The sequence below is a fragment of the Dermacentor albipictus genome, chromosome 7 (genome assembly GCF_038994185.2).
Source record: "Dermacentor albipictus isolate Rhodes 1998 colony chromosome 7, USDA_Dalb.pri_finalv2, whole genome shotgun sequence".
NCBI lineage: Eukaryota > Metazoa > Arthropoda > Arachnida > Ixodida > Ixodidae > Dermacentor > Dermacentor albipictus.
Genome location: NC_091827.1, coordinates 40,234,273 through 40,249,595, shown reverse-complemented (window position 1 = coordinate 40,249,595; position 15,323 = coordinate 40,234,273).

Here is a 15,323-nt window from a genome sequence, read left to right as displayed (position 1 = left end):
TCAGGGCGGTGCCCGCAATTCAAGCAGGATGTTTCACGAGAAAATATTTTGAGCAGTCCTCAGTGGTGGTGGTGATGGTGGTGGGGGTGGTGGGGGTGGTGGGGTAGGGAGGAAGGGCTTGCGCGGTCGGCGTCGTCGAAAGCTGCGTCTGGCTCCACAGTTCGTGATGGACGGGAGGTGAACGACTGGTGGACGGGTCCACGTGACTTATTGTCTTCTGTCGTTCCGGATGTTTACCTCAACAGACGAGGTCCCCACAAACACTGACGACAACTTCGGAGGGCTGCAAGCACCGATGAAATGAGTCACAACTTCCAGAACTGCGTTTGACACTGGCCAGGTACAGGTACGTGTGTAGTCTCTACCTGAAGCTATAGCAAAACACCGATTTCGCGGGGAAGTGAAGTTTATTTCCAAAAGACAACTTCGACAAATACGTGATCTTGAGTGTTTGACGAGATCCCAAGGTACCGCTGTGATAACCTGTTTAAGGCCCACAAAATTTCGTACATACAGTAGGCAGCTGTGAGCTGGTAATAGGAAATACGATTTCAATAAACACAAGGATCAATTGAAATTGAAGCTAGCTACGCAGCAGCTTGGCCGCAGTGAAAAGTAGTTACAATATTCACGATACCGCTACAATGTGGTAAAAGTAAAAGAAAATATTCTGCTAAAATACAACTGTAGTAACTCCGAAATTCCGTCATTATCTGAAGTACACTTTAAGGCGGCTCTTAAATGTACAAGGGGGTTGTCTATAGGTATGTGAGAGAGGCGTATATATGCTTATCGGAATGCTTGAAGATTTATTGGGAAGCGCGTGCTCGATAACTGGTGGTAAGGAATGCGAACATTTTTGTTTAGAGAATTCTTTTTTTTTCTCTCTCTTTTTTGATGGAGGTGCCCGATGCTTGCACATACTGCTACGGGGGTGGTGGTATCGTCGGTGAATAATCGTCGCCCCCGATGCGGGATTGTGGTGTGAGCTGTCCAGACTTGAGGACTGCAATGTGTTCGTTACTGAAAGTGCATCCCCTCTTGCCTCTGCTATCTTCTCAGCACATTTTTACGAGTGGAGAACGCCTCTACCTGTAAACCTTCGCCACTGCTGTAGCTAATATTTCAACATTCACTTTTATTTTTATACAAACTTGAAGAAAAGAGCGCTACGAAGACGCGGACTAAAAGAGGAACATGTGCGACGGACAAGGCGCTACTTCCAACTAATGCTATCTTCGACTGGTCGTTTCTGAGCGCTCTGGAGCGCTCTCGCGAGCGGCGTTGTCTTCGGCTGGTTGAAAGAGGGTGCCCGCCCTGCGTTCGGCTGGTTCTTCTCGATTGCTCTCCTCCACCTTCGAGCGCTCTGAGGCGCTCTGAGCCCTGTCGTCGGAGCGGTCGTCGAAATTGAAACGTCATCGCAGAGCCGCGTCGCTGCTGTTGGCGACGGCCCACCGTAACCTAGGCAACCTAGGCCACTGCGACGAACGCTCGTCCCGCCGGCGCGTCCGCCGGTTTTCCCGGCAGCGCCGGGAGCTTTCGATAAGCGAAACATCGGACGTTGGTAGTAGTCACGTGTTTTAGCATCTGCCATTGCCTGCTCCGAGAGCGAGTCGCACGTTTGGCTTGCGCGCTCGTCCTCTACCTCTGAGCTCGGGGAACGCCGGATCTGCCCGACTCTGCTTCGGGGGATGGAAGCGACCAGTCGAAGATAGCATAAATGTTTTTTGAAGAAACAGGCTTTTAAATAGATACAACCTAGAATGGCCCATCAAGCTTCTGCTGTTGTGTTAAAAAAAAAAGAAAGGACGAGGCAAGCAAAGACTAAGTACGTGATGTATTTACAGGCGCGCACGCAATACATTCCCCGCTGCAACCAACACACGCAAGGTCATGTATCACTGCCAAATAATTTACACCTCTAAAAGGGAAATAGGGTGTAAATATGTCTATAACTCGCACCCTTAGGGTGTCGGTTATGTAGATCACACCCTCAGGGTGTGAGTTATAGGCATATTTACACCCTTTTTCACTTTTAAGGGTGTAAATTATTTTACAGTGTAGTCGCTGTCAGAAACATCCCACGCCGGCTGTTTTGTCGATTATCGTCAACCGACGACCTTGCTACACGCCCTGCTACGCGTCCTGCAGCATCTGGCGAGACTGGTGTTATCTGAATTGTATCTACGTGTTTTGAGAGGACGCAAAGAAACTGCGCTGGCTATGAGGCACGAAAGGCTTCAAACACTGTTGTTGCCTTATCGCCACAGTGGCCCAGTGGTTACGGCGGTGTACTGCGGCGACCGAGGTGGCGAGTTCGCCTGCCAGCGGCGGATGTCGCAATCCGATGCGTGCCGAAACCAAAACCACTAGTCTAGCGGACTTTACAAACGTGATGGAAGAGCCACAGTTGGTCAAACTGAAACCGTTGCCATCCGTTGCTTTGCCTAATAGCCAAGTTGCTGTTTCGGTAGAGCAAAGGCAACCAATCAGTCCATCAAATGACAGGATCAATCAAACAGTGTTGGACAATAGGTCAGAGTAGCGTATCTTTCAAACCCGCAGTAGCCGAGACAATAATGGCATGACCGTAGCGCACTGCAAGACACGATCAATCAGGCGGTGTCTAGCATAGCGCGACAACATTATTGTTACCACGTATACTCACCATTTCCCAAATTGTATCGTATACACTGCCCGCTTGCAAGCTTTGAAAGGGTAAGCAAATCCCCGCAGGGGTGGCAAGGATTTATTACAGCGGGAAAATCTGACACGCGATTGGAACGGTAAACAAATTTAGAAGTGATATCGCTGTGCTTCAACCCAATTTACGCTAATTGCGGGCACGAATTGCAAGGCTAGATTCGGCTACAGCCTACAACATCATCCTCCTCCTTTTACGTGTACTTCAACAGTGAACTCTGTGTAAGTGAGTTTAAGTTTGCGCCCTTCCCGTCGGACACGGTAAGCATTAGTATGTCTCCCTGAAAAGAACAGCCGGGTAACGTTGTGTTAACATCAAACCGGGCACTCTCTACTTTAAGTGTTTGAAAAATTCCCTTCCATGCTCCTAAGCTTCAGCTGTAGTGTGCACACATTGTACATTTTTCGATACCTCGCGCTTGCCGGAACGAAAGACCAGTTTACCACCGCTACGCTATCAAACTTACGCGCCCTGCGCGAAGCGACACTTTTCGGTTTTGGTTCGCAGATTCTCCGACAGAGGCCGCCAAGTGACAAGGCAGTGGTGCGCGGAATCTGGAAAGGCGTGATGGTGCCAGCTCTAACGTTCGTGAATGCCGTTCTGTGCTTGGGGTTGGAAGGTAACCAAAGATCGGTAGGCCAGTTGGCTTTCGCTGCCTACGGGAAAACCACAAATAAGCCAATGCAGGGTGACGTAGGTCGGGCCTCGTTTTAAGCCAGCGGTGCGCAGAGCAAAATTACTTTTGAACCAAGGTTCAGCAACTCGGATGAAAATAAATGGGTGGCTGAAGTGCAGAAGTATCTGTATCTGAAAAGCGTGTTCACCAAGATGGAGGAAGAGGTCAAGAAACTTGGCAACCAAGTATAGGGTAAGTGAAAGTGTAAATAGACACCCAGGAATCATCAAGGAAGGAAGGAAAAGGTGGAGAAGGAAAAGCAGGGAGGTTAACCAGTTTGGCTCAACCGGTTTGCTACCCTACACATGGGAGCGGGATGGGGCGGATGAAAGATGAGGAGGAGAGAGAGAGAGATAGCACACAGCACACACATCTTCAGTTACAGTCCGTCACTTTTGCGTGGTACGTGACATCGCTGTTACAGCAGCTTGTCCAAGCCCGTCTCTTTCAAAAACCGAAGTAGTCCCTTCGTCGCCTTCAGCTGCGATGTCTTCTGTCGGTGACATGCGAAAATCGTTTCAAAGGAATCATCAAAAAGAGCGTGAGGGAAACGGAGACAGCCATCTTCATCATCATCATCATCAGCCTGGTTACGCCCACTGCAGGGCAAAGGCCTTTCCCATACTTCTCCAACTACCTCGGTCATGTACTAATCGTGGCCATGTTGTCCCTGCAAACTTCTTAATCTCATCCGCCCACCTAACTTTCTGCCGCCCTCTGCTACGCTTCCCTTCCCTTGGAATCCATTTCGTAACTCTTAATGACCATCGGTTATCTTGCCTCCTCATTACGTGACCTGCCCATGCCCATTTCTTTTTCTTGATTTCAGCTAAGATACCATTAACTCGCGTTTGTTCCCACACCCAATCTGCCCTTTTCTTATCCCTTAACGTTACACCTATAATTCTTCTTTCCATAGCTCGTTGCGTCGTCCTCAATTTAAGTAGAACCTTTTTCGGAGACAGCCAATGGGATGCATATATTGGAAACAAAAACAGCATGGAGATTTACAAGAATGGGAAGAAAGAATTTAGGAGGTAAAATCCATACGATAACCCGAAGGGAAGTGCCTTGCTATTTGAGGCTCGATCTAGTTGCCTGACAAAAACATACGGGAGGAAGTATCCACAACAAGATAAGGCATGTGCGTGCTGCAGCGACAACCCGGAGGCCACTGGGCACATCCTAATGGAATAAGGGATTCAGCCAGTTGGACCCATCGGTAACGTGCACTTTCCAGAAGCGCTTGGATTTAAAGCACCCGCCGTGGTGGCTCAGTGGCTATGGTGTTGGGCTGCTGAGCACGAGGTCGCGGGATCGAATCCCGGCCACGGCGGCCGCATTTCGATGGGGGCGAAATGCGAAAACACCCGTGTACTTAGATTTAGGTGCACGTTAAAGAACCCCAGGCGAAATTTCAGGAGTCCTCCACTACAGCGTGCCTCATAATCAGAAAGTGGTTTTGGCACGTAAAACCCCATTATTTAATTTTTTAATTTGGATTTAAAGTGGAGGGAAGCGTCAACCGGTCAGCAGTCGAGATAAGCAGGAGAAATTTAACGTATTGTTGGACAAAAAAATCAAGGAAGAGATTCATACGACAGGATTCGTTACAATTCGACGCAGCTTCTTGTTGTTCAGTATGTGTTACATAAAAGTGTTTTTCCGAGCCTGAAAGCAGCTCGCGAATACACGCAAAATTGCTGCGCGACTCACCGCTCGAGGCACTTTGCGTGTATTGGTGGGCTTATTTCACGCTCTCAAAAGAACTTTTATCCCCTGAGCTACCGCGTCTGGTGTTCTTTTTCTCGAGGTTAGAAAAGATCTTGTGCTGGACTGTCGTGTACAGTTTAGCGGTAACCGTTTTCCCCATACACAGCAAACGCAGTGTATGGCATCTCACTTTACACAAGCGTAAGCAACAAACAGTCACGACGGGAATAAACGGAACACATATGGTTCAACGGTCGACAAAGCTCCATCTAGCGAAGGGAAAGTAAAACTGAAATGAAACGCACTCCCATCGAAGAACATAAAATACTCTCTGTCGTTTCAGTACCCATGCCAGGCCTTCTGTTATGAATAATATTGAAAACAAAGAAGAGAAAAACTAGAAGCATGTCCATGAAAATTCAGGCGTTCTAGAAAAGAGGAAATCATGTGCAATAGAGAAGGTTGGTATAATTGCCATAGCTCACGGACGTGCCCTGTTTAATTACGGCCATTACGCGCGCGCCAATACCTAGCGTGTCGACTTTGAGTCGGAGCGAGTCCGTTAGGAACCGCTTTATCGCCACATTAACGGTTGCTACCCGCCGCTAATAGCGGGACATTTAGCAAGCACGAGCGAAGTGAAAGCGTGTGCCCTCCATAACACCCTCCCCCGATGGTCCCGTACCACGTCTACTTCCCCCTGCCGTGCAACCTTGCTAATCTTTCGCACCTGCCTCCGACGCATTTATTTTAGCGGAATAAAACGGTCGACCTGTAATGAGCAAATGCTATGTTTTTTTTTTTTCTCGTCATTGACATTGTCTTACACCCCCGTTTAACTCTGTTTTATTTTTCTAGAGCGCACGCTTCAGTGTGGTAGCGAATGCTGGACAGGAATAGTGAAAAATTACGAACTACACCGCGCCTCGTTCTGAGATGCCAGGAGAGATAAGTGTTCTCACGACGCGGGGAAGTCATAAAATGCGAACATCGCGACCTAACTGCGAAATGATTGGTGAAGGTGCGTCGCCTGCAGTATATTAGAAACTTTCTTTTCTCGATAAATCGCTTCATATTACAACTTTGCTTTCCGTCGTTTATTATTTTTTTTATCAGCCAAAGCCGCATCGCATTCTCTAATTTATGTATCTGTCTGTCGTTCCTTTCGTTGATTTTGCTATCATGTTATTTTCTCCGTGGTCTCGGAGTTGGTATAGCAAAGGCTACTTTCTGGTGCTTCTTTTCTTTTTTTCCTTCCTATATACAGGAAGTCCCAACTATCATGCACCAAGAGTTAAAACTACGCAAATCTCAAGTAGCTGGACAAAACCAAGATAATGTTGCTTGCAGTCGCTTGTGGATACTCGGAATATTTTAGCATGCCGTCTAATTTCATCATTAGTCTTCATTAATTAATCAACTTATCTAATAATATAGTTAGATGAAAAATATCAATGAGACGTTGGTAGAGCAACATGAAAAGCTCGCGATACGGCTTTCTGTTGATCAATACGTGCTGCATGAAAGTGTTTTCTGAGCGTGAAAGAAGCCCGCGAATGCACGCAAAGTGCCTCGAGCGGCCGGTCGCGCGGCAGTTTAGCGTGTTTTCGCGGGCTTCTTTCATGTTCGGAAAAACACTTTTACGTAGCACGTATTAAGCGATAGCAAGCTCATGACTTAGGATTAATCATTGCCAGATTGCTCACTCTGAATGCAATAACATTAATAGATATCACAACGCAAGAGTTGAAGGTACAGGTGACGAATTGTGTGCGAACTCGTAAATATTGTCCCGTGGTGGTGACGTTGAAGGACACAGTATCAATACTGTGAAAAACAAAACTAACTTTTATTGGGCGAACCTGTGCCCACAAAAGCTGGCTACACTTATAGCACAACGATAGCGGCGAACACGGTCGGTGATCGTCGAAAATCTGACCAGCGGGTCAAGCGCGTCGGCTTTGATACATCAGTCGTCGAATGTTTTAGAGTAATCGCTGGGACCCGCGTGCCTTCCACAAAATTCTACATTATTCGCGTCGCGCACACACGCAATCAGATTACACAAGGTTCGGTCACAGACAGTGGACGGAACCATCAATAACATTCCAGAAACTTCCCACACATGCAAGCGCGTCCTGCGCTGTGTGATAACATTTGTTAGGCGGTGAAACGTGTCGCCAGATGAAGACGTGTCAATATGTGCTTCGACGTTGGCAAACCTCCCAGTGACGACTTCGCAGCCACCGAAGGTTCTGTAGCTTCGGATAATTCTTCGCGTTCATTTACCTATCACGCACCAATGCTCTTTATACTACAAACAAATGAGCCTATACGTACTAAGCACAGTAGCAGTAGGGAAGCACACGTGCGTCATGATACTGCTAGCACAAAGAGATGTGACGTATGGCACAAGCTCAAGCCAAGGCGACCAAGGAGAGAGATTCTCAGCAGCGTACTTTAAGTACTATGGATGCTGTCGTATTCTGCCTTATTGGCAAATTCACCATTCTGACAGGTCTCATTGATTGGCCGCAGTTATGGCTCAGAGAGAAAAAAAAAACGCCGTTTTAAAGTAAACGAGATCTTTTAGAGCGAAGTTCTTAGGCGCCCGTTCCTGTGTCGGCGTCGACGGCGTGACTGAGCGAACGAACACAGGGAAAGATGAAAGAGCGAACGCGCAGCGGGGAGATGAAAGACGTGAGCCGCGAAAGGTGGAGACCAATAAGAGCGGCTCCTTCTGTGACGTGCGTGCAGGGAACTGGCGTCATGCGAAGCTGTCCGACCGCTCGAAGCGTACTCGTATCTGGTCTCAGCCGGGCCGCTCGTTTCGTACTATCGTCTGCCTGCGTGAGCTGTCGCTGGCGCGTCTTTGGTTTGCTTGGTTTGGTCTCGTTCACTCTTGTTTCGATTTCCATGGTTTGTGTATGTTTTTTAGTGTGATTGCATGCGTGAAGGGAATTGTGTAGTACTGTCTGGAAGCCACGTGGCACTAGCGCTTACACTGGAACCTTAGGCGAGTCATGTATAAAAGCCGACGCGCTTGGCCCGCAGATCAGTCTTTCGACGATCGCCGACCGTGCTACCTGTCTCTCAAGTTCTTTCCACAATATATCGCGAAATGAAAACAGGAATAGAGCTGCGCTCACATTTCGCATTATGTAGTATCGTAATTGTCGGCGAATTTTTTTGTCTCTCTAAAAAAACTGGCTGTGGCTTAGCTAAGGTTAAGCCCAGGATCCGGAGCATACTAGCCTTTATTTTAACGCGACAGCGTTAAGGAGCTCGTGTCGCAGAAAAGCCGGTGTCGTCGGCGTCGGCTCAGGCGTGCGGCGCTTGCTCAGGCGCGCATTTCGTTGTCGCGCCGAACGCTGCGTTGCTCGACGCTCACCGCGTCCGATGCGGGGCGCGTAGTCGCTGCGCCGTAGCAAAGCCTCCTAGAAACAGTCTCTGTAGCGCGCGGCAACCTTCGCTTCTCATTCCAACGAGCAGCTCTGACTCCAGGAGGCATCTCACCTCGTGAGTGTCTAGCAGAGGCAAGTGCAGCTGCTTATATACCGCCGCGACGCCGCGAGCGACGGCGCGAGTTGGAGCCCCGTTTCTCCTCTGTAGTGACGTCATGGTGTCACGTGGTCAGCCTTGAAGGCGACGCCGCGAGCGACGGCGCGAGTTGGAGCCCCGTTTCTCCTCTGTCGTGACTTCACGGTGTCACGTGGTATTGAAGGCGACACCGCCGCGCCTGAAGAGCTGGGTTGAGCTCTAGTAATATGCTTCGCATAAAAACATTTGTTTCCACCATCACGCATGGCAGTCCCGTGTCAGCGGGCGCAGCATCTTTGGCAGAGAGTCGTGCACTATTTCTTAAGTTGGAGTAAACGTTCGCATATGTTGGCAAGCAATCTGGTTTTGATCAGAAGAGGCAAATCTTTAGTCATTAAGGTCTCTAGTATGAGTCATCTTCATTTCTTTAGATGCCACTCAAGGAAGTTTAAAAAAATTTCGGCCTCCATGGTATCGCTGCGCGGCGATGGAGAAGCCGAGAAAAGGACCCGTCCCTTTCATGTCCAATTTTTCGATTCTTCTCTTCTCCCAACGTTTATATTCTTTCATCGCGCCACTGGTTTATCAATAGGACGCAGGACGTGGTGTCAGCCAATCATTAAGCGAGCCATTACCTCCTATATACACATTTGTGCCTACCGTATCTCTACAAAACTATGCCGTTGTCCATGGCGGCGCCACTTATGTTTGGTCAGCCCCAAAATGTTTCGGTAGAGTGAAGAAAAGCCTTGCCAGTGCCCGATCACGCAAGCATTGGGGTAGGAGTGTAGGGCTACGCTCGGCAGACAACAGTGGTTACGAAAGGTGTAGCAGATGATTTCTTTTGGAAGTGCAGCTATAGTTTTATAAAAGCCGTCCACCAGCAGGACCAACTACATAAGCACTGACTATCAACTATTGGTTTATTCATAGGTGGGACTTGCATACATGGCGGAAAGAAGTGAGGTACCCAACGTCAAATCTGCGTGTCAACAAAGTAAAAAAAAACTAAGCAAAAAACAACAACTGTCCGGCAACAGTAGGGAAGCGAAGTGCAGTTTATCAGGGGGATGGCATGGATACTGTGCGAGAACAGTATCCGCTTTTTATCCGTCTCATAAGCAGCCATTTTTTTTTTCGTCGTTGCATTGCGCTGCTAAGCTTGAGGCCGCGGAATCAAATCCTGACCGCGGCGGGTGCAAAAAACGTCCGTGTCCCGTCCACTGGGGCTCATTAAAGAACCCCTGATAGACAAAATTATTCCGGAGTCCCCCACTACGGCGTGCCTCGTAATCAACTCATGGTCTTCACACGTAAAACCCCATAATTCATTCACTCACCACCGCTACTGACTGGCCCTTATTTCCTTCTTAAGCTTATCTTCTTTAACACGTAGATGAGACGTTGGCTTCCTTTTATATGTTTCTGCAATATACGTGTGTAATTCTTTCCTATGAAAATAACCGGCACATGATAGTCAAAGCCTGTGTTAATTTTTGTCCTCCAGTAGTCATGTCGCTGCGCTATTTTCTCTGGGAATGTCGCTATGCCAGTGAGCCCATTTTGCACTCTTGTATTGTTTGTTTTTTATAATCAAAACGTTCATACTTCTACCTGCAAATCTCTATTGCTACCCCTGCTCTTCTGTCAGCAGCCAGCACCAAAAAACGTAAAGTGTGACTGAGACAGCCTACGTAAATGGGGCCACAGTCATATTTCCTATGATGGCCGCATCGCATCGCTTTGCCGATGGCACAGCAGGCACCTAATATACACGATACGAATGAGCACTGAAGTAGCCAGAACAGCGCACTGCTCAGGCGAAGTGTTCTTTGCTGTAGTATCAGCGAAGCGGCTGAGAGTTAGAATGTTCCACCATCAATCTATCGGTGTGGTTCTAATCCAAGTGAGACGATGTGAATTTCGTCTTTATTTCTGCATAAACTTCTGGCAAATCGGGGCGGTATTTCGGGGACGGACACCGCGGACACCAAAGCGACTAGTTGATTGTGCCTATAAAGGCCATCGCTGCAAGTGTGGCAGAGCAAGAGCATGCAAGTGTGGCAGAGCGCTACAACGCATCGGCATATCACCGTGATCAGAAAAGCGCCCTACGGGTACGATTCAGAAGAATTAGTACTACTTCCACTACTGTGTTCAATTTCGTAATGTCTGCGTTTTGCGCAAATTAAAGACTGAATAGCGATTCTATTAGCCAATCATAGCTCACAAGATGGCTAGTGGATTCCTATGACGAAATTTGAGCCTGTACAGAAGGAACCCGCTAGTTTCCGTAGAGCTGCACAAGCTATCGATATCGGTGCTTTGTACTTGCCGCGAATATACATTGGTTTTCCTTGGCATTCACTATAGAAAATGATGTCACTGATATCCTGCGTCACTCCAATGGCGAACGCCAGCTGGGAAGTCCAAAGTGTCTGTACCACGGCTTACGCAGTGAAATAGTGTGAATGTGTGACGTCCACGCGCAGAAGTATAGTGGTAGGTGATGGAATGATTACCAACTTTTATTGTCGGGAACCAGAAGAACGCGCTTATGAAGACGATATCTGCATGGAGTCCACACATCTATATGCGCTCTGTACGCGAAGTGGCTTTTTTGTTTGTCATGCACCCTTGTTACCGCAAGCTCACTTCATTTTACCGACAAATATTGCATGAGGTTACTGACGTAGTAAGCAAACGCGCAAGTAAGCACGCAAGCAAAGAAACACGTACGCGCAGAAGCGTACGGCGGTTGATGATACATCCTGAGCATTAATGAACCCTTCTAACGACAGATTGTTCGACTTCCACAGCAAAAGGGAAACACGGAGAAGAATGGTACTCGGGATACCATGAAACATGAAACAGAAAGAGAATGCGGCCTTTTGTTGACACGGATAGACTTTTGTTAGCCCCGAACACAAGCAGCTGTAAGTACGGAAAGAATGAGGTGCGCAGCACAGACCAGCGCCAAAACCACAAGAAGACCACAGAAGTGTCTTACAAGTACAGATAGACTACGCGGCAGAAGAAGCGGTTGGTTACAGTGGACTACCACCCCACAGCGGAGCCTCCGGAAAGCTACGAAACTGTCGTACGAGTACACATGTACGGCACATTAGAAAGGTCAGGTTAAAGCAGACGACAGCTGCGCAGTGAAGCCTTCAGAAGCCTAGGAAACTATCATACAAGATAGACGAAGGAGCAGAAGTGGCCAGTTACACCAGCCGAAAGCCCCACACCAAAGCCTCCGGAAAACTACGAAACTGTCACGTAAGTACAAACATACGGCCGAGCAGACGCGGCCGCTTAATATCAGACGGCAGCCGCGGCAACGAACGAAGCTGCTCCGGACTTTGCCCGGGGAGACAGGGGCACAGCAGAACGAGCACATGTGTCACGGACACACAGACGAACGCACAATAAGGAGCTGGCGTTTACGCCGCTGCGGCTACACAAAGGAAGGCCAAAGCGCGTCGGCGATAACAGTTTGGCGGGCGACAACGCGGCCAGCTTGGCTGGCGCGAAAAGCACGACCGCCCCGCTGCTTCTTTCTCTCTGCGAACGCGCGACGAAAACGATCGCTTTCGGGCTGCCGCGTGGCTCGGCTTGGCTTGGCTTTGCTGCGACAGGCGAGATAGCAAAGCATCAAAAGAATGGCTCCTCGCCGGCGCTTTGGATGCGCGCAGGCGTTGCGAGTCGGGTATAGAGACACGCGGACGAACACAGAGGGAAGGATGCGGCGGTGGTGATCGCTACGCGATGGGTGTCGGGGTTAATGGAGCGTCGCTAAACACTCTCGCGCGCACCGCGGAAGCTGGAGCGGTTTGGAGCGGCGCAGCGCGGGCACTAGAGTTGAAGTCGATCGCTTAGGGAAAGCATCAGTGGCTGCGTTGCTGCTGCGATGTGTGCCTACGAGCTTCATGGTGTTCCCGTACATAGACGCTCAAATTAAACTGAGTGAGTGAGTGAGTGAGTGAGTGAGTGAGTGAGCGAGTGAGTGAGTGAGTGAGTGAGTGAGTGAGTTGAGTGAGTGAGTTTAGTGAGTGAGTGAGTTTAGTGAGTGAGTTGAGTGACTGAGTTGAGTGAGTGAGTGAGTTGAGTGAGTGAGTTGAGTGAGTTAAATGAGTGAGTGAGTTAAGTGAGTGAGTGAGTGAGTGAGTGAGTGAGTGAGTTGAGTGAGTGAGTGAGTTGAGTGAGTGAGTGAGTGAGTGAGTTGAGTGAGTGAGTTGAGTGAGTTCAATGAGTGAGTGAGTTAAGTGAGTGAGTGAGTGAGTGAGTGAGTGAGTGAGTGAGTTGAGTGAGTAAGTGAGTTTAGTGAGTGAGTGAGTTTAGTGAGTGAGTTGAGTGACTGAGTTGAGTGAGTGAGTGAGTTGAGTGAATGAGTTGAGTGAGTTAAATGAGTGAGTGAGTTAAGTGAGTGAGTGAGTGAGTGAGTGAGTTGAGTGAGTGAGTGAGTGAGTGAGTTGAGTGAGTGAGTTGAGTGAGTGAGTTGAGTGAGTTAAATGAGTGAGTGAGTTGAGTGAGTTAAATGAGTGAGTGAGTTGAGTGAGTGAGTGAGTGAGTGAGTGAGTGAGTGAGTGAGTGAGTGAGTGAGTGAGTGAGTGAGTGAGTGAGTGAGTGAGTGAGTGAGTGAGTGAGTGAGTGAGCGAGCGAGCGAGCGAGCGACTGAGTGAGTGCGTCAGCTCTATGAATGGGTGGGAGTAGGGACTTGGTTCCCTGTTGAGTTAGTAGGTGAGTGAGGGAGTGTTATTAAGCGAGGCTACGCGAATCGTTCAAGGATTCTAAGCATCGGAGTAAGGAAGGAGAGTTAGCGAGGCAGGGAGCGAGTGAATGAGTGATGTGTGTTTTGGTGGACGTTGATAATTGGGTTACAGTAGGGAGTTTGCCTTCTTTTGAGTCAATAACAGAGTGAGTGCGCTATTACGAAATTTCACGAGAATCATTCGAGGATTCAGAGCATCGGACGAAACGGGGAGATTTAGCGAGCCAGGGAATAAGGGCATGACCTTGTAAAGGAGTGACTGACTCAGTGGGAGAAACAACCAACGCCGGAGTGATGTGCTTCAAGAGAATGGAAAGTTGGCCTGGTTGGAATGGCGCATTATTAGACGTGAAAGCGTGGCTGACACAGGACGCAGGAATGGAGGCAGCACTTTGGTGTGTCTTCGCTCTTCTTGGTCTTGTGTTCCCGTGTTGCTATTCCGGACGCTTAAATTCCGCAATCTCGGCTTTCGTAGCCCTCTGAGCCATTCATAATTGACAAGGTGGTGGAATTTGATGGATCAGCCCTTCCACTCTATGCTTATAATTGTATGCCCTAGTGATGAGCAAATAGGTGAATTCCATGAATGCTGTTGCTTATGAAAAATAACATGAAAAAATAAGTTTAATATTTAGTGCTTGATTGTGTGGTCGACCACGAACCTCTGTAGGGAATAAAAGGGGATAGACGGGGAGATTTTGTCAGCATGCACAAGGTTGAAGGTCATGCATGTGGGATGATTCTGTCTGAAACGCAATAATAGTAATGAGCATTTAAAGCTTTGCTAAGGGATTGCATCACTGCATCTCTTTTCCTAACTTGGAGTGATACTGAAGTTTCAAGCCGCTCTCTAAGCCGCTGAATATTTACGAATCCTAATTATAGCTTTCAGATACAACTGGCTCCCGAACTGGTGAAGAGGAATTCGGAGTAGTGGAAAAAGGAAAGTTTGAAGTTATAGAGTCGGCATTTTCACGAAATTCCATTGAAGTCAGGGCATAAGCATTGTTAGGGGTTAAGCAGATCATTGTCTATAGCGGGCACAGTGAGATGTTTTCTGATCTGCACAAATGCTTTGTTTACGCCTATCTTCCAAATTTATAAAACCACCTTAAATATACAATATTGTGTGCGCTTTCAAGAAATGTATAAAAACACTTTCGTAGCATTGCCATTCCGAAATATTTTATTCGCGAAATTGCATGTCGTCTGCTCCCTTCGGGACCACATGATGACACCACACGGACGCTTGGCCTCGCTCCGCGGCTCTCTCGCCGTTTTCAAGCACGCCCCCACTTTCGTTGCCCAGAGCCTCACCATTTATATTCGCCTCAAAGTGTCCCGTTGGATGGCGCTCGCGTCGACCGGAAGCGGCGTTCTCGCTTCCGGTCAGCGGAAGCGGTGGCATGTCGTCGTCTGATGGCGCATACGAGCGAGTGGTCGTCGCCGTCTGCGCAACGCAATTTTTTTCGTCTGCAACCACTCTGGCGCGTCCTCCATCTTGTCCAAAAAGGAGAGGCTCTCCGTCCTCTTTCTCTCTCTCTCCCGGCCGTCGCGTTGGTCCTTCCGCTGCCGCATCGTCCACGCAGTGTCATGCAAATTTGGGCTACCGGACGAGGAACGGGAAGTGTTTTCCACTAAATACATAAAATAAAGCAAACAATCTAGCTGCGTGGAGAGAGCAGCCAGGAGAGTCGAAAGATAAATGGTGCCTCTCTGGGCTCCAGGAGAGGGCAGTATGGCGTCGCAGGGCCGGACGGGCTTGCAGACGACGCTCTCTCCAATGGTCGAGACTGTGCAAGCAAGCGCTTACACTGAATAATATGTCCTGCTACTTCTGTGCACGACTGCAGACGGTGCAGACTACAGACGGTGCTTGAGACTCCTCGATGAAAAGTAGTTCAAAAACGTGTGCCTTT